Genomic DNA, 25,631 nt, shown 5'->3' with positions numbered 1-25,631 from the left:
GGAATTACCAGTGTGAGTTTGTAGGGCAGTTTCAAAGTACGGTAGTTTGGTCATTTCCTCAAGAAAAAAAGAGTTTTACAGCTTGTCTGAGTGAGGGCTGGGGGACAGACAATGCGATTCCTGAATTGCAAACCTTCAAACCAGCCTTGCCTTTCAATTCAGTGACAGCCATTCTAATGTGTCATATTTTATTGACAGAGCTATGTCACATTGCTGAAGGGGAATTATGATAATTCTGCATTTTGAGTAAGCTGCTTGAAATGTTATTGCTTTAATATTTAGTTTTCATATCAATGTACGTAATAAAATGACCAAAGGAGGTAGCTGTGCTTGCTGCAACAGGTGACTACTAAAACACATTATATAAGAAACAGCAAAAAAAAAAAAAAAGTATTGTAGCACCTTAAAAGATCAACAAATTTATTACGGCACAAGCTTTCCTGAACTACAGTCCACTTCATAACCTTTCCATGCATCTGATGAAATAGACTGTAGTTCATGAGAGCTTAAGTCATAATCAATTTCTTAGTCTTTCATGTGCAACAAGACTTTTTGTTGTTTGTAATACAGTAAATTTTAGTCAAAACCTTGTCATTATAAACTCTAACTGCCCCGATTTTTCAGGCCTGCCGTGGAAAAAGTACAATCAAGTGCTGAATACAATTACACAAATATCCTCAGAACAGGTAAACCTGAGGGGGAGATAGCAAACCTGTGACTCACCAGACTCCCACAATATCATGCCTTTTCCTTGTCATTGACGGCAACAAAGAAAGGATACTTCTTCACTACCATTGCATCTTTAGAAGGTCCAGCCAGCAGAGCAGGGCCTATTCCAGCTGGGGCTGGCCAAAGGGGTGGGGGTGGTATGAGAGCTCTCAGAAGCATGCCGTGACGTGTTCTCAAGACATTCAGAGAATAAAACCAGTTTCGTCCACCTTGCCTTGGATGCCACCAATTTTATTTCAGTCAGTGAGTGCGTCTGGAGCACCATCTGGTCCTGTCTTGCAGGACAAGTTTAGGGTATCACAGCTTGAATGTGTGGACGAAGCACCTGGAGGGGAATGACCGATCAAATGTTTGCTCAGCCCTTCATGGCTGATAGCATCTAGCTCAGTGGGGTGGACCTTCTGGGAGCAAGGGTGATTAATGCCTCTTTGCCAGCTGCCTGGAAAGAGGTAGAAATGATGAGCCAGTATCTGGAAGTCAGCAATAGGCTGGATGAAGCCCAATCAATAGCTTGCTTCTGATTTTCTCTTTGCCCAGGCAGGTACATTATGTGACCCAGGAGAGCAGCAAAATAACCAGACTGTACAATGGCGATGGGATAAAATCAGGCCAAATCTTTATTGACAGCAGTGGGCAGGGCAAGGGTTGGCATGGCACTGGGTCCCAGGATCAGTTCATCATTCCACAAGCCCCATGTTGATGGAATGGATCCGCTGGGTTTGGATCACTCCGAACCTGTATGGCAGGAGTCAGCCAGTGTTGAACCTTGCAGTACCAGCAAGCAAGGTGTCACTGGGGGACCAGGGTGCAGATTCCAACCAGGCAGATACCAAACCCATGCTTAGGTTTTGCTGTGGTCAATGCTCCCCTCAGGCCCCTTATGTCCCCCCCCCATACTATGTTGATCCTGTCCATTGGCATTTCCACCATGTTCTTTCGCCTAACAAAGGAAAACCATAATTTCACTGAGAGAAAGGCGGGGGGGGGGCAACCCAACCAAGTGCTAATCAGAGAGAGAGAGAGAGAGAGAGAGAGAGAGAGAGAGAGGGAGAGAATCCTTTCCGACCCTGTCAACCAGTGACCCAAAATTGCTCAGTGAAGGCTCTAACCCAAGGGTGAGCAGGCAGGAAGCTCTCAAAGCAAAATGGCTGTGAGCTACCGGGGAAGTAGCCTTATACAGTGGTACCTTGAGTTACAAACACCTTAGGTTACAAATGCTTCAGGTTACAAACTCCGCTAACCTGGAAGAGTTACCTTGAGTTGAGAATTTTGCCCCAGGATGAGAATGGAAATCATGTGCCGGCAGCGCAGCAGCAGCAAGAGGCCCCATGAGCGAAAGCACACCTCTAGTTAAGAACAGTTTCAGGTTAAGAACAGAGCTCCGGAATGAATTAAGTTTGTAACTAGAGGTACCATTGCATAGGCTTTCCTCTCCCCTCTTCAGCAAGGGCTCATGAGACAGTTTTTTCCCATGAGCCCATCACACAGAGAAGATACTGGGCAAAACCATGCCCAGTATTTAGCTGCAATCTATGGGCACAGTGCCACCGGGCAAAGGTGTCCCGTGCTTATTGGGCACAGAACGGGGCTTCCCTCACCAACCCTCTTTAGTGGCAGAATGTGCTTTAACATGTTAGGCTACAAGAGGAATCTCAAATGATGCTGCCTTGTGACATTACGGTGCTTGTGAAAAAGCTTATATTATGCAGTTTTTGCTGCTGTTTTATGGAGTCTGCTTTATAAGTTTAAAATGGCTTTAAGTGTAAGGTATTGTTCTTTTGGCTGGTTTTGTTATGTGTCATACTCAAAGAATTTTGTATGTCACCTGGAGACTCCTTCTGTGGCAAGCGACTAAAAATTTGAAAAATAACAACACTTTCCACCTACCACCTTGAAAGCCTTTCCAATTAATACAAAGCAAAGCAAAAACCTATGTAAAAATATTTTTACATAGCGTGTGCATGCGTGCACACGCGCGCACACACACTTCTAAAATTATGAAACTGATATCACAATATGGACTTGAAACCGGTTGTGGACAATTTATTGCCCATCCCCAGCACACATCATGATTCACAAAATATAGCCAGGTAAAAAATTATGAAACTGATAGCACAATATGGACTTGAAACAGGTCCCAAATTAAAGACTTAAATGAAAAATTGCTGTTTATGGATACTGCAAGATTTTCATGAATGCACTCATGACTGATAATCTTAATCACCCTCTCTCTACATTTATGCTTTACCGAAAACACTGCATTAAAAATGGAGCCCCACCCCTCTCTCTTTTTTTGCTAACAATTCTAGTATTTCATCCCATTTAATTTCTTGTCTCATACATATATGTGCTGAATGTTTACATCTTCCACAACAGTGCACAAAACAGACATCTTAGGAAATTAGGTACAAGCGCATTTGCATCTCAAAACAGGTCAAGCTAAATCAATTCCACATAAATTATGTTTGTTAGACACAGGGATGCTACGGGCCTAGGGGCACAATCTGTGAAATTAGGCACGCTTCAACACCCTTCCAAAATGGCAAGGTAACTCTGCATGATTGCAGAGAGAGAAGAAAGTGCTGGTATGCAAACTTAAATCATGCTCCATTCTTCTTAATGAAAAAAGCGCCAAATATACTAATGCCCCAAGATACTATGTATAATACATTAACTCCTCATGTCTGAATATGTAAGGAATTGAAAGGGATGCTTTTTTAGATGGTCAAGCCCCTCAAGACCAGGACTTTACAAATTCTAATAGCTGTATCCTATGAAGTCATTGAACAAGAAGAGAAACATCCACTTACACAATGGAATTTAACCCCTCTTGTTCCCCACAAAGCCCCCCCCCCCCAGCTGTTTGGAGGTTCCTCCAACCCTCAGGATCTGATGTGAGGGGAAGGGGGCACATAGAGGGAGAAGAGGCATGGGGCATTCTATTTCATGAGCAGGAGTTGTTCCACTTGTACAATGGCTGTCAGATTCAACCCTATGTGCCCTACATGGTGATGTGACAGAAAGGAAGGAGGGCGGAAAGTCTCTCTTCTATTTCCCTCACACACTTTTGCTGCTGTTCATATCACCAGTTTAAGGGAAGGAATGGGAAAGAATAGTGTATGGGGGGGCTGGGACTGGGAGGGGTTGGCTGTCTTTTGAGAACTGGAAGCAGCAGAAGCAGGCTACCCTGTTGATTTAAAGCTGTGCATTTGGGAGAGCTTCTCTTCACCCTTCCTTGTGTTTCTTGAGAAGCCGCCCATGCTACATGACGATCAGCTTTTTAAAACTAATTTAATAAGAAATTTCTGACATAATAAACAGGTCTGCTGGTTTAAAGAATCAAAAGAGAAAAGCACTGGGCATGCCTAGAGTGGCTCATTGAATAACCACCACAGTGGTTGTCATTTGACTATAGCATCTGTAATTCTGTGGCGATGGTGGGACTGGCTTTACTTAAGCAGCAGCACGTGGGAGACCAAATGCTTATTTTGCAACACACGTCTGCTCTTGGAGAAGGGAAGTGAGGCTTACCTGGCAACGCCGTTTCTCTTGGCAGGTTGGAAGACAGGTCTCTTAACATTCCCTTGCTATCTCTGGGTTGGGGGAAGGTTGATGCACCTGAAAGAAACCACACAAGTGAAACATGCTGAATTGGCATGCTTAATCTACGTGTTTATGGTCTAAAATCTAGACTGTTGGATCTTGTGGGATGCTCTGTAAGGGGCTTCACAGGACCCAACCATCAGCTATTGGGCAGGTGTTGCAATGCCCACTGGAAAGCACTTTACACAGTCAGTTGGTTGGTGGTGCCTGCAAACTCCATTTGAGCTGAGCCAGGTTTTCGGGCAGGTGGGCATGGCTTAGCTGAAATGGCCTTGCAGGCCAAATGGCGATGCCTAGCCAGCCTACTTAGGCCAACAGCCAGAAGTTCCCAACTCCAGACCTAAAAATTCATGAAATGAATATTTTCCAAATATCTCTCTCTTGTGGCCTGATATATAGCAAACTATTCCCCCCCCCCAAGATTCATATAAGTGACAATTAAATTAAGTCATATTACAGACATCAGGTCAGAAGACAGCAGAAAACAGCAACACTATTTTTAAAGAATCAATCTGTTCAAATATATACATATAAACAGCTTGATGAAAAACAGTTACCATCGAGTTGCTGAGTAAAAATTGATCAATAATTTTGGAATGACTGACAAATCATATTAGAAAACTTGTCTTCAGAAACGACAAAAATATTTGCAGTGCAGAAGGGTAGGAGTCTCAATTTGTTGATGAAAAACTGAAGGATCCTTCAGGAGAGGCACGATAACGACACAAGCTGATAATGAAAGGGTCACCCATGCAAGTTGCTTAATTAACTCTTTTTATGAAATGAAATGCTTGCAGTCAACTGTGAATTCTATTCCCACAGCTGCGAAAAAGCTGTCAGAGCACATGATGTTTCTATCACCAAGGCAAAAATAAATAAATATATTTTTTAAAAAGTGGGTGGCGTAGAACTGCTAAATGTAAACAGACACCATGATTTCTTATGGAGAAGAGAGTTTCACTTCTGGTGGAGCCAATGGAGCCAATTGTACAACCAATGGAGCAAATTGTACAAAATGGTTGCCAGATAAACAACAATGATCATGCCACCACAAGATCCCAGATTCTGGACATGTAATGTCCCTTCAGTACTACAATAGCTAGATGGCCACATCCTTGCACTATATCCTCATCTATTTGTTACCTCCCTGGAAAAAACCCTGATGTTGGGAAAGATTGAGGGCACAAGGAGAAGGGGATGACAGAGGATGAGATGGTTGGACAGTGTTCTCAAAGCTACTAACATGAGTTTTACCAAACTGTGAGAGGCAATGGAAGACAGGAGTGCCTGGAGTGCTCTGGTCCATTGTGTCATGAAGAGTTGGACATGACTAAACGACTAAACAACAACAATAGCTATTAGTTCACTTGTCCCTGCCATAAAGAGGAGAGAACGAACTTCTGACTCCCCTTGTCTCCCTGTTTCTGTCTCTGTTTGTTTGTTTGTTCCATCCCTTCTCCAGATTCCTCACTCTTGTGTATGGCTGGTGCCATTTTGGGCTGACACACGACAGCACTCACAACCTCAACACTCAAAATAGAAGGAATAATGATGGGAATTCTGAAATAGGCGACTGTGTGTCAACCATATGAATTATCAACCAGGTATGAATTATCAACTACTTACATTTATATTCCCAGTCAAATATATTTGCAGTTATAAAAACAAAACAAAAAAAGCTTTTGAAGTGGCTTGCAAAACAAGAGGGAAAGAAAACCCCAAGAAATTACAATCAAACGCAAGCTGAAACAAGAACATCAACACAAAAGCCACATGGACAAGGACGAGTCACGTAGATCTTTTCTGTACAATGGGCGCCCTGCAAATTAAGCTATGAGCTGATTGGGGGAAGCCCCACATGATTAGCCCCATCCATGTGGGTACCATGTTCACACATAACTACAGGGCAGCCAAGTGAGACACCAACAGAAAGCAACTCTAATGCAGCACTCTCATTCGTGTGTGTGTGTGTGTGTGTGTGTGTGTGTGAGAGAGAGAGAGAGAGAGAGAGAGAGAGAGAGAGAGAGAGACAGACAGACAGACAGACAGACAGAACAAATGAATGAATGAACAAACAAATGATACACACAGCGGTATAGTAGAGCAGAAAGGGGGAGACAGAAACAAGATCACATCATCTGCTGGTGCATCACCAGCAATTACATCATCTGACATACCTCTGTGGTCCAACAAGTGAATGAGGTGAAAACAAGGCTTTCAAGTTTTACAATCATTTGTGACATATTAAAATGTAGGGAGTTGCAGAAAATGAAATCAAGCAGCAGTTGGATAGTTATTTCCTTTGATGGGGTTCGGCTTCATGCTTGCAGCTTGAATAGCAACACGTGTGTGCAAGATGGTTTGCATTTCTAATTAAAACCTAAACTTTGCATTTCAACAGAGTGTGATTTTAAAGTTGAACCCATGCAGTCAGAAGCAAGCATTCCATGCAGTTTACTACCAGCCAGCTATCCATAAGATTGTGGTCTAGACTGCTCTGCCTGCTTTCTTTTAGCAAATGTTTTGTGCCACTGGGGAAGTGGCAATTCTGTATTGATTTGTTTTGGATGTTTGTATGTGATGCCAATAAAAGGTTTGATGATGATGATGGTGATTGTGATCATGCCACACAGCTCATTAGAGACATGAACCTAGGTCCCTATAGCTAAATGCCAACACTTTAACCCCTACAACATCCTTTACCTGCATACCCTAATCAGCTGGGTATGACAGCTTCATTTTTTAGCTTTCCTTGGGGCAAGGGTGGCTGTCATTGTGAACTTCTCTGCTTCAAAATTTACCACCACTCCATTATGAGAGAGAAAGAGAAAGAGGCCTTAGGAGCACAAGACATTGAACTTGTTCTAACAACACAGTTTGCAACACAATTTGAGTTATTCTGTAATGCAGCAGTGCTACTGTCAAACTGAGCCCCCCTCCCTCAAGCAAAGACATAACAAATCACTGAAGCTTTCAGAAATCCTGTAGAGTCTCATCAGCTGGTTTTCTGATTAAATACTTCTTTCTTGATATTGTCAGACTGTTGCAGAACCGTTTGACAATTCTCTCATGAGCCACAAGAAACAAGATGTTTTGAACAAAACCTGTGGATGTTTTCTTCCTGTGGTGCTTTTGAAAGCTCGTCTTTGACAGATTTTGCTCCCAAAAGATTGATGTCATAATGGAAGTTACACAAAAAGAGATGAGGAGAAAGAATACAATGGATATGCTATCCTTTTAAAAAAACAACAGAAAATATTGTTATTTTACCCTGGAACCTCCCTCCTCCAAACACCATCTCTAATAGATAAATGAAGTTCAGCATACACAGGATAGTCTCTTAATTTGACTGGTTTTCAGAGGAGAAAATGCTATATCAGTACACCCACTGAAGCAGTTTTGAAACCTGACTTCAATATTTAAAGCTATAGTGGTACCTTGGGTTACAGAAGTGTGGCACTCAAATCAGAAGTGTAACACTCAAAATGGAGCTTGTTCGGCTTCTGAAAAAAAGTTTGCAAACCGGAACACTTACTTCCAGGTTTTCAGTGTTTGGGTTCCAAGTTGTTTGAGTACTAAGGCGTTTGAGAACCAAGGTACCACTATATTCAAAGTAAGGGCTTGTCCCATGCCTAGAAAGCATGAGTCTGATAGCTTTACTGTTTGTCCCATATTTTCTAGGCACAGGGTCCGAGAGGTTTTCAATTTACCCTGCCACTTTCCTCGGGAATATTTGCTCTTTGCCGCCAAATCAGAGCAAACATCAATCCGCAAAGAAAACTCCATTGACATTTGTTCCGATTGAGTGGTAAACAGTGAGTTTCCCCAGGAGAAGCAACAGGACAAACAGACGTGTGGAAGAGAGGGGAAGGGGAGCATGTGTGTCTGATTCTTACCATGCATAGCTAAAATGTCCTGTTCTTGTTGGACGCCAACTCCCAACAGGCAGAATAGTGAGGATGGAGGATATAACCCAACAACATCCACAGATGCTAGGGAGTTTTTGGACCATCTCTTCCCAACAGATTCTGCAACATTACCGAACAGAGACTCTGTTTTTTTTCTTCTGCACCATTATTACAGTCTATGTAATTCTAATTCTAATTCTCATTCTAACAAAACAACCAGGGCTTTTTTCCCAGCCAGAACTCTCTGGAACTCAGTTCCAGCACCTCTCAGGTGGGACCTTTTTGCCATTCTGAGAGAACAACAGAGGTGTTCATGGTGAGTTCTGGCACCTCTTTTTTTAATAATAATAATAACAATAATAATACAGTAATACAGTTCCATATTTAAACATTGGGTTGATTAAATTCCTTAATGCTGACACGCATATGACAAACTGGAAAGAGTGAGTGCCATAGGCTAATTGGGACCATCTTCTAATCACAGGCCATTTCACAGAGTTAATAATACAAAAAGCATTCATTAATTGGTAATTAAATATCCAGGATGCACAGGCTGTCAAAACTGGAAAGCCAAAATCATCCTTCATACACTCTGGCCCTCACTTTCAGGGCACACAACATCACTGCTGTGCCAAGCGAGACGGCGGCTTTTTCCAAGCTGAAGGAAGCTGGCAAAGAGCCAGCAACCGATTTAGCTACTAGTGTCAGCTTAGTGGCACAACGATTAGATAGATAGATAGATAGATAGATAGATAGATAGATAGATAATCTTCTTTCAGAAGGTGTAGAAGACCAAAAGCAACTTTTCCATTTATGATTCATCAAATATTTCCAGGGAACACAAATTCATTTGGGTTGGCAATCTCCCATGAAAAACCAGTCTGGAAATCAATTCAGAAATCCACATCAGGGCAATGCCTTTATTTGACCGACCAAAATGTCACAAAAGGGGCAGAGCTGTGCAGGTTTGCTTACCAAAGAAATTGAATGTAGGATCTTTCATTTAGTCCCAACATTGTAATAAAGCCCCATGCTTGCTCAGAGCAGCGCTGGGTTCTTTGCTGACCAGATTCCAGGCAGACAGGGCTTCCTGAAGAACTGCTGAAATCTTGTCAACTGTGAATGAGCACAGGCCTTTTCTAATATTTTAAGAACAACAACAACAAAAATGCTCTTAAAGCAAGGGATGGGCAAATATGTAATCTTATGTTTTCTCGGTTTCTCACTTCTTTCACTCTTAATAACAATAATAATAATTTTATTATACCCCACTCACATTTCCACTTTAGTTTGCTTTAAAAAAAAGGTGCACATGAAAATTCATCTGCATTTTACTGTGACTTTCTCCTAATATACACATTCGTAAATTTATCCTAATATACACGTTAGGCAAAACTCCATACACATTTCCGCAAAGCAATTTTTCCTAACCTAACAATTTTTTGTGGATTTCTAAATTTCTAAAGAAGGTGGTGATACAGTGGATTGTGTCAGAGTGCACGAATTAAGCAGGTCCAGCTTTAAATGTTGTCAGATTTCTGCCCCATTCCTACTTCAAAATTTAGAAACAGCCCACACTCCCTCACAGAGTCAGAGGGCTCTTTGCCTGACAGCACTCTCTTGACTTGTAATGCCACCACACAATGTTTCTGTGGATCTACTTTGTGTAGAGAGATACGACCCTTGGTAAATACTCAGAGAATATCAGATACCATGGTCCACAAAGATGGTTTCACCTCTATGGCTTGGGTCCAAAGATCAGCTTGTGTAAATGGAAGACATATCCCTTTGTGCATAATGGAGTCACTAATTTCCAACAATTCCTTCACCATCTCAAGCTGCACCTCCCTCCAGATTGTATCACCCTCCATTTGTGGGCAAGGGGTCAGAGAGCATGAGGGGCTGCAGAGGAAAAGGATCGGGAATTGTGCCTGGTAAACACTATTTGTTATTTTGGATCCAAGCCTGTATTTGGCAGCTGTAAGAATTAATGTTAACAATGGTTGCTAATCATTAGGTGACTCACGGGTCAAGCTGAATGCAATATACCAAAAGCAAGTTTACCTGCTTTCAGCTGAGCTATTCCTATTTGTATTCTGGAACTGAAGCGCAAAGCCTTAATGCACACACCGTGCTTTTGCTGGCTTCCACAAGCGAAGAAAGATTAAGAGCTGCACATAATGCATTTAGTGTTTCATTTACTAAAGTACATTTTATAATCCCATAAGAAAAGGATTTGACGGCACCCCTGACCTGCCAGGCAAACAGTGGAGGTGCGCACATTGTCCAAAGAACTTCTGCACACAGCCCCTGTCACACAGCCCCTCAAATGCTGCTGACCTACATTCCTCAAGGGGAGTCGAGCCTGCCAATCACTCCAAATCAGGCAACATTAGTCGTCATGCAGAAGACTTCACACAACGTGTCAGATTGACACTAACTCCCCGTCATTTGTCTCCAAACACAAGAGAAATGTCAACACAATTTTCCAGAACTACAAGCATAAAACCATTTTCCACTACATAAACACACACACACACACACACACACACACACACAATATTTTCCTTTCTTCCCTCCCTTTGTGCATCTTGAGACATCTGTCAAGTTGCATAGGTGCGTTGCTTTCCTAGCATGTTGTTTGAACATAAATAAAGTGCCACAAAAGTGCAGCCTGTTCCTTCCTTCATTCTTGAGCCTGATTAATTCTGAAAAGAAAAGAAAAAGGAGTTGGCATCTATTATGGGTAGTGAAACCCCAGTTTGAGGGGCCTCATCTGGGGCCCCCAAGCAAATGTTTGTCTCCTCCACCCCTCCAGCCAGACCCCACTTGTTATGTACTGAAGTTCTCACCCTGGGCCAGCAGGGGGATACTGTAGATAGTTATGCAAATGAAGGATCGAAAGTGACGTTCAGTGATTGGATAGTTTGTATGCAAATGAAGGATCGAAAGTGACGTTCAGTGATTGGCTAGTTACAGAATATGGTTACTGTTGCATTCTAGTGGAGCTCTATATAAGCAGGCTGACTGAGCTCCTCAGTTCAGTTCTGTTCCAGCTTACAAATAAAGAGCTGCTTTGGAAGAATCACTGTGTCGTCTGATATGTTCGCCCATAACTTAACTCCACTATTTTTGTCAGTGGCAGCAAAATGGTGGGTGGAATAATAACGCTGGGGTGGGCAGAGGCTAATTGGAGAGCCAATAATGGCTCTCCCATTTCACGAGCAGTTTCACTTTATAAGGATCATTTCAAAAGAATAACAATGTCCAATAAACTATTTGTTCATTAGATTTCTTACCTGCCCTTCACCACAAGGTCCCAGGGCAAGATACAATGATAAAATACACAAATATATAACAGATAAAAGTCATAAGTATAAAGCAAATGTAAAAAACCAACTGCAAACAGTTCAAAATATAAAACAATTCCATATATAAAAACAATACTATTAGTGAAAAACAATTCCACATATGAAAACAGTTAAAAGTTGTTCCACTACAGATGCAGACTGGGATACATATCTCTGCTTAAAGGCTTCTTGAAAGGGGAAGGTCTTCAGAAGGCACCAAAATGACAACAGAGGTGACACCTATGCAATATGTAATGGAAGCGCTTTCCAAAGGTAAGTGCCACCACACTTGAGGCCTGATTGCTGTATTGTGTGGAACAGACAATAGGATTGTTGTTGTTTAGTCATTTAGTCGTGTCTGACTCTTTGTGACCCCATGGACCAGAGCACGCCAGGCACTCCTGTCTTCCACTGCCTCCCGCAGTTTGGTCAAACTCATGCTGGTAGCTTCGAGAACACTGTCCAACCATCTCGACCTCTGTCGTCCCCTTCTCCTTGTGCCCTCCATTTTTCCCGACATCAGGGTCTTTTCCAGGGAGTCTTCTCTTCTCATGAGGTGGCCAAAGTATTGGAGCCTCAGCTTCAGGATCTGCCCTTCCAGTGAGCACTCAGGGCTGATTTCCTTAAGAATGGATAGGTTTGATCTTCTTGCAGTCCATGGGACTCTCAAGAGTCTCCTCCAGCACCATAATTCAAAAGCATCAATTCTTCGGTGACCAGCCTTCTTTATGGTCCAGCTCTCACTTCTATACATCACTAGACATTAGGATAGCATACCCAAAGTCCATTTAGGGGGCTTAATCTGGCCCACTGATCAATTTAATCCAGCCTCCATGGCAGTATATGTCCTGGGGTAAAACCCTAAAAAAAGCTCAGCAACTTTGCTCGGCCCTCACACATGTTCATTTCATCAAATCTGGCCCCCTTTGAAAGAAGTTTGGGAACCCCTGGGGCCCTACGCCAAACCTATGCATCTGCAATCAGTGAAGTTGTGGCCTAATTATATATAGTCCAACATCTGTCTCCTCATCTTCATATGCCTCATGCACCCCTTCCCTCAGCTTCAATGCACCTGGGTCTGCAAATAATATTATTTGGCTTTACTTGGTTTTAATCTGTTTTACAGGCGAAATACTGCAGTAGGGAATGTTGATGATAAAGATTGCCATTAAGACGGCCACTCCTAATAAAAATGAGTGCTTGCTTCAGGCTGCAATCGTCTACCTACTTTGCTGACAGTAAGCTCCACTGAACACAGAAAAAAAAAATCTTATGAATAGATACGGGTAGAATTTCATGAGAAGTTTGTAAATTTTAATTTAATGGAATCTTTAGAAACATTTTTCTCCAAAGAGAAACCGGTTTCATTTAATTAATATAAAGTGATGTAAACATGATCAATCAATTAACAGCTAGTTGGTTGTTTGGATGACAGGCCTTGCAGAAATAGGCTTGTAGCATTTTGATGCTGAATGGATAATTGGCCCAATGATAGATACCACTTTATCAGTGCTGCATCTCAGGATCAACACAGGAACAATAATCTACACTAAGGCATCTGTCAATTAAAGACAAATCATTCTCCATTAATTATTGTTGATGTGTGGGTTATTTTTTGCATTGGAGTCAGACTTCACTAGAGGCTGGTATTTTGCAAAATACCTATAAATTACCTTGATAGATTTCAGAATCAGGCCGCAGTGAAGTTTTTAAGCTGCCCCTTCTTCTTGATTATAAAGACATTTTTCATTTTCAAGTTGATATATTAATGTATCATTGATGCCAACATGAGTCGGCAATGCAGTGACAGCTCTTTCAACATGAGCAGCATTGTACTACAAAATAATCTACTGAATCTGTGGTTTTCCATGCAACATGAATCTCAATTACAGTCCCCTTAATTGCTGGAAAATGAAAGCAATTGATTATGTCCCACAAGCTTCATTTTCTTCACCACCAGAAAGGATCTACTAGGTATTCAGCTTTTTTTTTTTTTAACCTGTAAAATAGCCAGCAGTTTGCATAAATAAAGAATATGCATTGTTTAGAATACTAGGCAGAAAACTGAACAAAAGCTGCTCCACAAACCCACACCTAAATTTGTGTGACACATTACTAGCCTCAAAAGGCATTTGGTAACATCAGATATTTTTCTCATGTGCCAGTTCTAGGTTAAAAACAAAAGTTGGACTCCAAAGACTTATTTTGAGGTACAGCCAAGAACGATGGCATGGCCGGTGGGGTTTCTGGTTATTTTCCTTTGAATGGCAGACACACACACAAATATTCCAAGGCATTTTACAGCTGCTTCTGCAAAACTCCAAAAGGGATTAGCCACATGGCGTTGAGCAAGGGAGCGCTGTTTATGTAGTGAAAGCCCAGAGCTCCCTTGGGCACAGGGAGTTGGTTGTGTAGTTCTTTGGTTCCAGGCCAAGTTGAGAGACACAGACAAAAAAAAAAACACAACAGTGAATTTAAAACACATATGCATCTCCTTTCATCAACATTTTCAAGGCACTTTGCAAACATTTAAGTAAAACAACAATGGATACATATAAGAAATAGGAGCTAAAATGCAGCTGCAAGTCAAGAATTAGAACACTTAAGACGGCAGATGTATTTTAAAATACATACCCTCCAAATGCCCCTATTTTCCAAAGGCAGTCCTGGAATTGCAAAAGCCATCCCGGCTTTTGATTTGATCCCGGAAAGTCCCAGTTTCCTCTGCAAGTGCCACTGCTGCTGAGCTCCGCGAAGAGGAGCTGGCGCTTGTGCTGAGCAATGGCAATGGCCATTGTCACAACTGCAAGCATCCCATGGCCTCTCCTTGCCATTGCTGCCAGCCTCCTCCTCCGGCAGCTCATAGTTGCTGCTGGAGAGTGGCTGAGGAAGAGGAAGAGCGGCCACCTCCATCAAGGCACAGGTTCTTAGAGGCAGGCAGAGGGCAGGGCCATCCTGGGTGGGAGGAAAGGGGGAGAGGAGATGAGTATAAGGAGTTTTGATTTTTTTAAATGCTTAAATAATAATAATAATAATAATTATTATTATTATTATTATTATTATTATTATTAAAAATAATAATTAATTATAATTATTTCTACCCTGCCCATCTGGTTGGGTTTCCCCAGCCACTCTGGGCGGCTTTCAACAGAAGATTAAAAACAGAATAAAACTTCAAACACTAAAAACTTCCCTAAACATCCATGTGTATCCATGTCTAATCTTGCCTCTATCTAAGATTTATTTATTGGTGCATGTTTTTCTTTTTGTGAAATAAATAAAATAAAAATCAGGATTAAGAGGTTTCACCAGGACTGTTCAGGATTTTTGTGTTCTGTTCCGTTGGTGTAGTGGCGGCAGAAATGTTCTGCGGGGGGACGGGACCAAAAATGGTGGGTCGAGGAGGGTCAGTGAAGAGGAGTAGGAAATATCCCTATTTCCATCTGAGGAATGTTGGAGGGTAGTATGCTACTTATATTTTTTTTAAAGTGTTTTTTTGTCTGGTGCCTAAAAGTAAGCAAATGTGGCACCAGGTATACCTACAGGGCATTCTGTAGCTAAGGTACCACTACGAAAAAGAAATAGTGTTACAACTAATCTCAGTTCTGAGCAATAAATCATCGGCTTACTACCGTAGTGTACAGATAAATTGGCATGGAAAATGGCACTCTTTCAAGTTTCCAAACCTTTTATGGCCTTAGAGGTGAACACCAGCCATTTGAATTAGGTCCAGAAGCAAAAAATGGAGCCCATAAAGTTTTTCTAACACTGATGAGATATCGCTGCCAGTCAACACTCTGGTGGATACATTTTACAGCAGCCAAAGCTTCCAAACCATTTTCAGAGGTAACCCTATGTACAGCACATGTACAGCAGAAATCCAGACAGGTTGTTAGTAGAGTATAGATAACCACGGACAGGTTACCTCTGTTCAGGAGAGGCTCCAGCTTGGGCAAAGAAGCCCTGCACTGGTTTAGCCTGTTAAGCCATGGTTAGAGTAAAGAGCATAGCTACATTTTGAACCTGTTTCATCAGGCGGAGTGCAACTCCACCCAGAATTTGTTCAATACTCTCTATTCACAGGCTCTCCATCTTGTCAGGATGAACCTTCCATTTATTATTACTATTACATCCGATATTTTGGAACTGAACAGAAGTGCCTTGGGGCCTCCCCAAAGAATAGCTAGAAAGCCCAACAGTGTTTTGTGGTCCCCTCTGCAGGGGGCCCTACATTTATCAAGCAGTGTTGAATCCTACTCAGGGCACCATACATGGAATTTACTTATTTTTATCCTCAAACCACCCTCTGAGGTAGATGATGCTAAGCAACACTGACTTGTCTGAGGCAACCCAGCCAGTTTCCTTGGAGCTCGGGAGATTTGAATTGAAGTGGTTTGTTCTTGTGAATGCCTGAAAGCCCCTCCCGTCTGTGGCAATTTCAGATACTTGTTGCAAACCTCTTCCTGTTGCTTTGATGCAGCCTGGCACCTTTTTGTCCTCCTGGCTGCTTGTGGTTTGGCAGCCTACTTTGTTCCTCTGCTCCTTTGCCCTCACTCCCATTTAATCTGATTGCCTATGGCAACCCGGAGGAGTCTGCCAGCCACATCACAATGGCGCGTACGACGTGATGTCACACAGGCACTCATAAACAAAGCCAGCAAGGTTACTTTCACTCCTTCCCCACTCAGGAATTAATTCAGCTGCAAAATATGACCATTTCAAAGAAGATATCAAAACCAGTGAATATCCGGCACACAGCTCACTTGAATCCTGGTCTCTTTGACCCAAGACTCTTTCGACAATGCCACAGTGGCGCCATGGATTCATCAAATGAACACCCAAGCCAGTCACAACCCAGGGAAACATTATCCTGTATTGCACCAGCAGCAGCTAAAACATTTCTCAACAAGCAAACTGTTCAAAGAAGCTATGATCTCAAAATAGTTCTTTGGGATGGCAATGCTAGATACAGGCAATTCTGTCCCTAAAGTTCTTTAAGAGCATCCATGCCTCATTATTGAAAAGAAACTTTTAAAACCATCCAACACGAGGAGGCAGGGAGACAGAGGCAATGCCGACTCAGATGGTATATTCCTATTTCAGTCTCTTTGCTCTCGCTTTCTCCCACACCCTCCTGCTTTTCTGCTTTCTCTTGCTGCCTGTGCGTATCCACCTAACACTCCCCCTGCAGTAAGCTGTAGAATGGGACACTCTTGTTCCAAAGCCAGCCGGCAGCTGTCACATAGCGGAGGCAGCAAGCAGCCTGAGCAAAGAGTGAACCTACTCTGTCATTTAGGATGACTCACAGGGAATTGGCATTAATCCCTCTCTTTCTTGTAGTGGACGGAGCACAGCCAAAAAGCTACACTGGACCAGATCAAGGTAAGGCTGGAAGATTGCTTCTCTCTTTCTAGATATATTAAAGCAATACACCTCTGAGGCTTTGATGGATGGCTGACACTGGTACTCTACACCTGGCATGGCATGTCACTAGTAATTCCTTCCTGGTCTTAGCCTCTGGGGTGCTGTTCTAGAGCTGTAGTCCTTGATCACAACAGACAGATTGAAGCCAGCCACATAGATTGCTTTTCTTTCTCAAGTGCAACTTTTCTTAATGAGGGCATTGCTCCCCAGCTGCGGCAAGATATAAAAAGATGCTCAACATTCCTAAACTCTCCTCTCGGGAGGTACCCACAGGGATCAATTTTAGGGAAGACCAGGGGTTTATTAGAAATGCAGCCTTGCAGCTTTCCTCACTTGCAAAATTGAGCTCAGGTTTCGTAGTTCAAAGAAGCACTTTGCTCTATCCATTGCCCACCCCACCCCCCAAGATATCCCTAGCAATTCAGAGCCTCCCAGGCACAAATACATCTCCTTAATTTATGCTGAGTGTTTTGAAAGCCACGGCACTCACTCAAGCCATCTGAAAAAAGCCCACCCAGGGACTATCAACTGTTCTGTGCTGTGCTGATACTGATAAAAAGCCTGGCACTACGTTTTGATAAACGAAACCCACAAACGTGCATGTGGGAGCACCCTGACATTTGTGTGGATAGCTTGCAACTCGTTGCTTTGAGCCATAGGGAACCATTTTATGTTCCTGGGTACAGTTTTCTTCTATTAGTTGTCTGAATCTGGTGTCTAGTCCTAATGCTACTGCTTGCATTTTATCTTTGATTTCTAATTGAAATATCCATCTTGCTTGTGTGCGCTCTCTGTCAAGCTAATGTTCTAGGAACCAGCCAGTTTATCTCGGAAGTGGTTCCATTAAATAAACCTTTCCTGAAGTGCATTTAATACATGGAAGAGAAGCTGAGCAGGGACCTCAAACAATCTTTATGAGCTGTGCTCCTTGATGTCTGTTTTGGACCAAAAGCACCAAATAACTTTCTCTAACTGTAATAATAATGCATGCAGTGCTCTTTTCTCCGCTGGGTTTAATTTTGTGTGCTGTAAATGGAAGTGTTTTATTGTTTGTCCTTTACATTGCGCTTGGTTCACCTGGACCCACTATGGATGGGAAATACTTTGTAATGAGTTAATGGCTTTTATGCAATTAAAGGGTCAGACAAGAGGCTGCTCATGCAATAACTAATGCTGTGGGGTTGTGTATAGAGATTGGCCACAGTTTATCATGCTGATTGTTTCCACTATTTCTGCATGAACTGGTATATGAAGAGCTGTGGTGCCTAAATGTGGTTATTGGTGTAGCAAGTAAACCTGCTGATTGCTGCTGTACTGAGTGCATTTCTGATCTGAACAGTTGCATCCTTCACTAGGGGTAAAGATGGCAGCAACACATCCCTTGTGCCCGCAGGCATAGCAACACACCCACACTTCTGAGTCCTAGAGAAGACTCAAACACTGCAACTGAAACTCATCTGTAACACATTATATTTAATTGCTTAAACTGTGCTTATTTTTTTAATGATCCAATGCTTTGTGTGTTCTTAGAAAATGATATTGCTATTCAAGAAGTTTAATTACATCTACCTCAAAATCTTTTAAATGTGAAGTCCACCTTATTTCATAGTCTCATAGTGGCTAATAGTAGTTAAGCCATCTGCACTGAAACATGTATTGAAAATGTGCTATAATAGATCTCGTGCTCGACTCTAACTTGCTTTGCTCCATCCACCCAAGCCAGCTTTGTTTTTCTTTGTTTTTAAGTTTTCTAAAACTTTCAAGAAAGTATTCCAGGCTGGGATGACACCCTAAGGGAAGAAAATTCTACAATTTACAGAACAATCAAAAAGAAAGCTTGCATGCTAGCATGTCATGCAGACTCTATTCCTAACAGTACATTCTCTATTGACCACTGGCATTACAATGGGTTATCAGGGATGAGGCAGTCTCTTCATGAAATTATACCCAATATTCTTAGAGCTCTAGGTGTGAATATGAGGCATTGAATTGTGCCTGCTAGGCTGCAGGAACCCAGAGGAGAAGTTTGTGGTATTTTATTTAAAAAACAATCCAACCTTGTTAAAAGAGACACCGTATAACTTCAAAGTGGATGAAGGATCTCCTGAAGTCCTCAAGAAGAAAAAACACATGGAGTATATTACAGTAGTCTACAGTTTCAAGGTTATAATAACTTCTTACAAAAAGAGGCATAATCTCCATAACCAGATTACATCAGGGAAATGCTTGCTTGCCCCCTGCAGAAACCTGGGGTTCTAGGCAGAGCAATGTGTCCAGGAGAGCCCTAAGGCTGGAGACCTGTCAGCAGGGACAGCTGAAACCAAACCAGCAGCATGTGGCCTTCCCTCTTCATCTTCTCCCAAGCACATTGCTTCAGTCTTGTCTAGTAGATTCAGAAGTACATGTTGCACCCCCACCCTATGGACCACCCAAATTTCATGAATAATTAGACATGACATCTAGTGTTTGTGTCAAGGTCCAATGACAAGACTGACGATCCAACAAAGAGATCCCAGGAGTGGCAGAAACAGCAAAGGAGTGGCTGCCAAGGCAAACCATGGGTCCTCCTTAAATGCCTGGGGAGTGGCCCACAACCACCCCCTTTCTTCCCTTGTGATTGGCCAATTGAGTGAGTGGGCTGGATCCTTTTCCCAGGCAGCTCAAAGGGCCTTCCCCACCTGTTCGCAGAGGGAACAGTGGCCCACAGCAGCACCCTCCAAGAATGCTGAATGGTCTTATGAGAAACATGGGCTGCAACAGAAAGCAGCATGCCTGCATCAGGTTCTCTCTACTGCCTTTGCTATGCAGGATCCTTCATTCCATGTTGTGCTCTCATTACATTGTGTGTTCCCTTGCTGATACCCATAGCAGCCAGTGATGTGAAGTTGATTGCCAAGAAAAAACACAAAAAGCATATGCATCCTAATTACATAGGGTAAGTGATCCTACATAAGGATCCTTCACCCTTCCAGATGAGACCAGACCTTAGGCCTTAAATGAACATGCAGACCCCGAGTCACAGAGGTTTAAAAATGGGCTTGCCAAGGTTTCAATTAATCCAGCATCTTACTGTCCACAGTATCCAACAGGATATCTCAGAGAAATCCAGAAATAGGATTTATAGGCAATACATGCTACAGAAGAAAGGACTTATGTAGTAACTGTAGAGTAACTGTAGATGTTTTAGAGAAAAGCAGCTGTTTATTTCATATTTATATATCTCCTGCTGTCAGTTTAGGAAGCTCCCAACAGTTTTGACATAGCTCCCTGCAAGTCTCCTATCCAGGCACTGACCAGAAAGAGACCCACATAGCTGTAACAGCATTGCACTCAGAACATTCTCCAAATTTGAGTTTCCTGTTCTGTATTTTCCCCTCCCACGGTGAAAGTATTGGTTCATAACTGTGTTTTGTCATTTGGAGCATTCATCTGATAAATGTCACACCTCCAATTGCCATCACTATTTTCCATATTCAACAGGATCAATAAGAAATGTGTATGCAGAGGTTTGGTTTGACAAGGAAGATTACAGTTTGATGATGCGTTGCTCTGAAGCACCTATTAATATCTAGGCTGGTTGGTTTTGTTTTACTTTTGTCCTTAAAAAAAATGTGGGGAGCAAATTATAGCCTGCAAGAGTTCTATCAATTGCTTCAGTTCCATTTTGATGGTTTGAACAAGTCTTCAGTGTAAATGGCAGTGTCTGATCCTGTTTGCCAGTGAATACAATATAAAACCCATTCATAAATGAGTTTGATACTTATCTGTGTGCTATCAGCTGTTCTCCCCGTGCTTCTCTTTAGCTGGAAAAACAGGGTCTATTGAAATGTATGCGATTCAATGAGATAACAGTTCATTTGTAACTTGGCAACCAAGGGAAGAAATCATGTTCCAATAAGACATCACTCGTGCAATTCTATGTTTGTGTTGCCCTGTTCCCAAGGAGATGAACCCTAGAAAAAAAAAGCTACCATGCTAAGGCAGCAATCCTATTCAGTTAACCTGCAAGCAAGTCCCATTGAACTCAATGGGAATTCTGAGTAGACATGCATAGGGTTGTACTGTTACACTCTGCGAGTGATAGATCTATAACAGAAAGAGACAATGCCAGCTATTACTTCTAACTAGAGACAGCACAACATCTAGCCTTAAGTGCTGCCGAACTGGAGGATTTGTTTTCTCTTTGTCAAGATGGATAAACTGTTGTTGTCAAACCTTATTTGATATTATGCATCGAGAAACATTTTGAGAAGGGTATGTAAAAGAAGAAATTCTCTTTGCAAGAGGCTTGTGAAGGGCTCCATTCTCCTACCCAACGGTCTGGGCCACTTTCCCATTTTTTTCCTCATTCACCTTGGTAAATAATGTAAAAGTAGTGGCTGGAAGGAGAGGAACTGTAGAACTAGAAAAACAGTGCAAGAAAGTTTGGGAGATAGAAACAGAAGCAACCTGTCTCTACAATTCTCATTACTCCTGACGACAGAGGGGGACTGTCCCAGTCCAGCCAATCTGAGTGCTGCATGAGGTCTGAGCAATTAGCCTCTCCCAGGCCATGACTTTAAGAACAGCAGAAGCAGGGATTTTTTTTAAAAAAAAAAATCTTATAAGTTGTGTGTCTGTGTTTCTCAAATTGATCCTTTTACGTGGCTTTGCATATATTGTAGTATTTTATTGCATATATTGTAGTATTTTATTGCATATATTGTAGTATTTTATTGCATATATTGTAGTATTTTATTGCATATATTGTAGTATTTTATGCATTGAGACTTTTATGCAGCTATTTTTATTGATCATAGTTTAGTAATTCTTTATTGCAATTGTTAAGAGAGAATTTCTGTTTATTATTTGCTGATGTTTTGAGAGTTAACTTTTATTGTGTACTATTATAGCCTAATGGGACGTGGGTGGCACTGTGGGTAAAACCTCAGTGCCTAGGACTTGTTGAACGCATGGTTGGTGGTTCGAATCCCCACGGCGGGGTGAGCTCCTGTCGTTCGGTCCCAGCTCCTGCCCACCTAGCAGTTCGAAAGCACCCTTAAGTGCAAGTAGATAAATAGGGACCGCTTTATAGCAGGAAGGTAAACGGCGTTTCCATGTGCTGCGCTGCTGCTGGCTCGCCAGCTGCAGCTTCGTCACGCTGGCCACGTGACCCGGAAGTGTCTTCGGATGGCGCCGGCTCACGGCCTCTTGAGCGAGATGAGCACGCTACCCCAGAGTCGGACACGACTGGCCCGTACTGGCAGGGGTACCTTTACCTTTACCTTTTATTATATCCTAATAGATTCTTGAATATTACTTTATCCGATATAAGTCGTTCCATTTTAAAGTTACGTTTTATTATGACTTTTTGTATTGGATCAGATTATTGTAAGGTGCATGTCCTTTGTTGCATATTTTGTTGCTGTCAACCACCTTGTGTATAGTAGCATTGAAAGGCAGTATACAAATTAAAAGTGAAATGAAATGGGGAACACGACCCTCGGAGCAGTAGCAAACAGCAGCAGATAGCAGAGAAGGTCACAGGCAGCTGGACACCACGAGATCTGGCCCAGCCCTCAGGAGTACATAAGAGCATAGGAAGTTACCTTAAACAGAGTCAGACCACAGGCCCGTCTAACTCAGTATTGTCTACACTGACTGGCAGCAGCACTCTAGTCTCCCCCAACCCTACCTGGAGATACCAGGGATTGAACCCAGGACCTCCTGCTTGCAAGGCAGATGCTCTACCACTGAGCTAAAGCCCTTCCCCAAGTAGCAAGAAGCTGATTTGGCAAAGTATGAAGTAGTTAAATGCAGTAGTGGCCGGCAGGGCAGTGCAGGTGGGGATGCATTGTTGACTGGGCTTCCCAGCTGGTGGCCGGGGGGCGGCAAGGCAGCAGAGAGGCAGTTGAATGTGCATGCGTACTGCGTCTGTTTCGCTTCCTCCCACCCACCCCTCTGCGCAGCCCTGGCCACTGGCAACTCGTGCTACACCACTACTCTGCCTACCAGAAAAAGAGATCTTTGGGTCATGACGGAAAACTCAGTAATAATGTCAGATATGTGTCCTAAGGTAAAAAGGGGGAGTGAGGCTCATTTGTAGGATATAGTAGGAGAAAGGTTGGAAATAAAGACAGAAAGTGGCTTAATCTCACCAAATAAATCCGTGCCGTGGCTACATTAGGAATGCAACTGAGTTTTGGTTGGTGCAGCTTAGAAACATCTTATGGAACTACAAATACAGAAACTGACAGCTAAAATAATTTAGGACTTGGTTTTTTGAGCATGTTCCCTACTAGAAAAGCCTAAAGAAACTCAAGCTACAGTTTACTTGGGGTTAAACCCATTGAACCTGAATGGGGCTTACTTCTGAGTAGGCATGTATTGGATTGCGCTGTTGGCTTTTAATCCCCATCCCTGCCAAGTCATAGTTTTAGAAGTATACATAAAATGTTTGTGTGTTCCGGTAAATAGCTGTGCAATTACTAACTACGCAATGTTAATGTAGTAATTAAACAGCAAACAGTAAATCCACACATTTGTGGTAGCCCTTGCCTTCCCCTTGCTAAGGGAAAGGCAAAACCTGCAGAGCAGGGGAAAATCCTTCCCAGCCCTGAATATGGCAACCGTCACCAGACCAAAGCAAAGCCCTTCTAGCTGAAAAGAAAAAAATGGTTAAAGCAGCAAGAAATTAAGAAATTAAAGTAGGGAGGGAAAGGGTGGTTGATGCTCCTGGCTGACTGGATGAGGAGCACAGTGTTGGCCAAGATATATAGCAGGCGGGCAGACCTGCATGAAGCCTGCCTGACTCAGGTCCGCACGCCCAGCCATGCCCCCCCCCCCAGGCTGCCACAGATTGGCCCAATTTGAAAACAGGTTTGGCAGGAACACATGAGCCTCCATGGCTGCTGAGGGGGATGCGCACAGACAAAGTGGGGTGTCGCATCTGGGCTGATGGAGGAGGCGCTGCGTTGGGCAGTAACCACCGCTCACCGCAAAGGAAGTATGCAGCCATTTCAGACCCTTCCTTCCAATTTGTTAATTTCCAGAACTATCAGTTCTGTATTCAGTATGCCTCCATTCCTTCCCCAAATTGGCCAATACGATTTAATTCATTGAAAAATGACTGTGTACTATTGGTTGTATATCCATTCCATTTTCTCTAGTATTTGGTGCATAACCTTGAACTGAGAAAATGAAGCAACCAGGAATAATCCAAAACTCAGAACAGTTGAAGCACCCCTTCTTTGTGCTCCCTTGTGACAAATCTCAGAAACATTACTGCATTCTAAAACATTGCATTTGTTCACTTCTTAGAAGTTAAGCTAAATATGTTCAGAATTCTAAACCCCGGTTCTTTACATTCAGCTATTATCCAAGAAGGCACAGCTTAAAATTTTGAATAATTTACATAGGAAGATGAATAAATTCCAAAGAGTTTATAAACTTCCCCATCAATTTGTCCTCCACTCTGATTGAAGATGCACCAAACAGTACAATTGTAATTGAATTAAATCTGATCTTGGACAAGTACAGAGATTATGTTCATCAAGCAAATATGCAAATAGTATCTAGCATCCATCACACATTCCTTTTAATTATTAGCAAGGGTCTTTCTCAAGGGTGCTTTATTAATCAAGCATCTGTTGGGTAGCAAATATAGCTTAAGCATCCATCATCCAAGAAGTATCTAGGTGAAACAGAGGACAATTTTATGATCCAGAAAGAGAAATCCAACAGTATATAGAAATCATGTGGAAACCACCAGTTAGGCAGTGAAAGAAAATGATGTCACAACTCTGTGTAAATCAGCTTTGGCTATGTGATGATATTGCTAAGGATGGCTGAAGGCAGTTCAGAGTGAGGGAAGTGCTTCCTGAATTGGCAAATATTGCTGAGCCTTTCGTGTCAATCACTAAAGTCACCTTTTCAAAGCTACCAGAAATGTTCTTCCCCACTTTGGCTCTGAATTCTAAAGTTAACTTTGATACCTCTGTATCTCCATTTCATGCCACTCTTCAGCTCCATTTGTCTCAGAAGAACAGTGGACAACAAGTCAGCAATATGGCCTTGCCAGACATATGTATAAAGTGAGCCTAATTCACTCTGAGATTGTTTAACAAATATGGCACCATCCATGTGCCATTCAAAAGTCCACAGGATCCTGGCACAGATAAGAGGATTTGACAGCTGCATATTCTCATATTGTAAGGGGTTGGACTAGGTCAGAGCTTCCCAAACTTGGGTCTCCAGCTGTTGCTGGACTACAACTCCCATCATCCCTAGCTACAAGACTAGTGGTCAGGGATGGTGGGAATTGTAGTTCAAAAACTGTTGGAGACTCAAGTTTGGGAAATCCTGGACTACATGATCCTCAGGGTCCCTTCCAACTCTACAATTCTATGATTGGTTGCCCACAGACCTTAGACATCTCAACATTTCAAAGTCCTTTCCTCAGCACAGGTAAGCCAATGTCAAACAGAAGGACGGTGACATAGTTAAGGGGCCACTGTGACATCAGAGGAGATCCTCCATCAAGAAAACACAGCAGACCACCACCTGTATAACCACAAACACAGCTTGATAGGTACATGACGCAGATGACAGAGCACACAGCATGGATCTCTCTCCCTCT

At 42.4% G+C, this 25,631-nt stretch overlaps 1 protein-coding gene across 2 annotated transcripts in view; it reads left to right on the top strand.

Moving 5' to 3' along the window:
- Positions 1-16,799: 16,799 nt before the first annotated feature.
- Positions 16,800-25,631, top strand: part of RASGEF1A (RasGEF domain family member 1A) — a 220,768-nt gene continuing 211,936 nt past the window's right edge. For both annotated transcript variants that reach the window (XM_053388197.1, XM_053388194.1), the window contains exon 1: positions 16,800-16,972. The gene's annotated coding sequence lies outside the window, so the exon portion shown is untranslated. The remainder of the gene's footprint in view (positions 16,973-25,631) is intronic.

The sequence above is a fragment of the Podarcis raffonei genome, chromosome 5 (genome assembly GCF_027172205.1).
Source record: "Podarcis raffonei isolate rPodRaf1 chromosome 5, rPodRaf1.pri, whole genome shotgun sequence".
Classification (NCBI taxonomy): domain Eukaryota; kingdom Metazoa; phylum Chordata; class Lepidosauria; order Squamata; family Lacertidae; genus Podarcis; species Podarcis raffonei.
The sequence above is the reverse complement of the archived record's forward strand: the minus strand, read 5'-3'. Positions and strand labels throughout refer to the sequence as shown.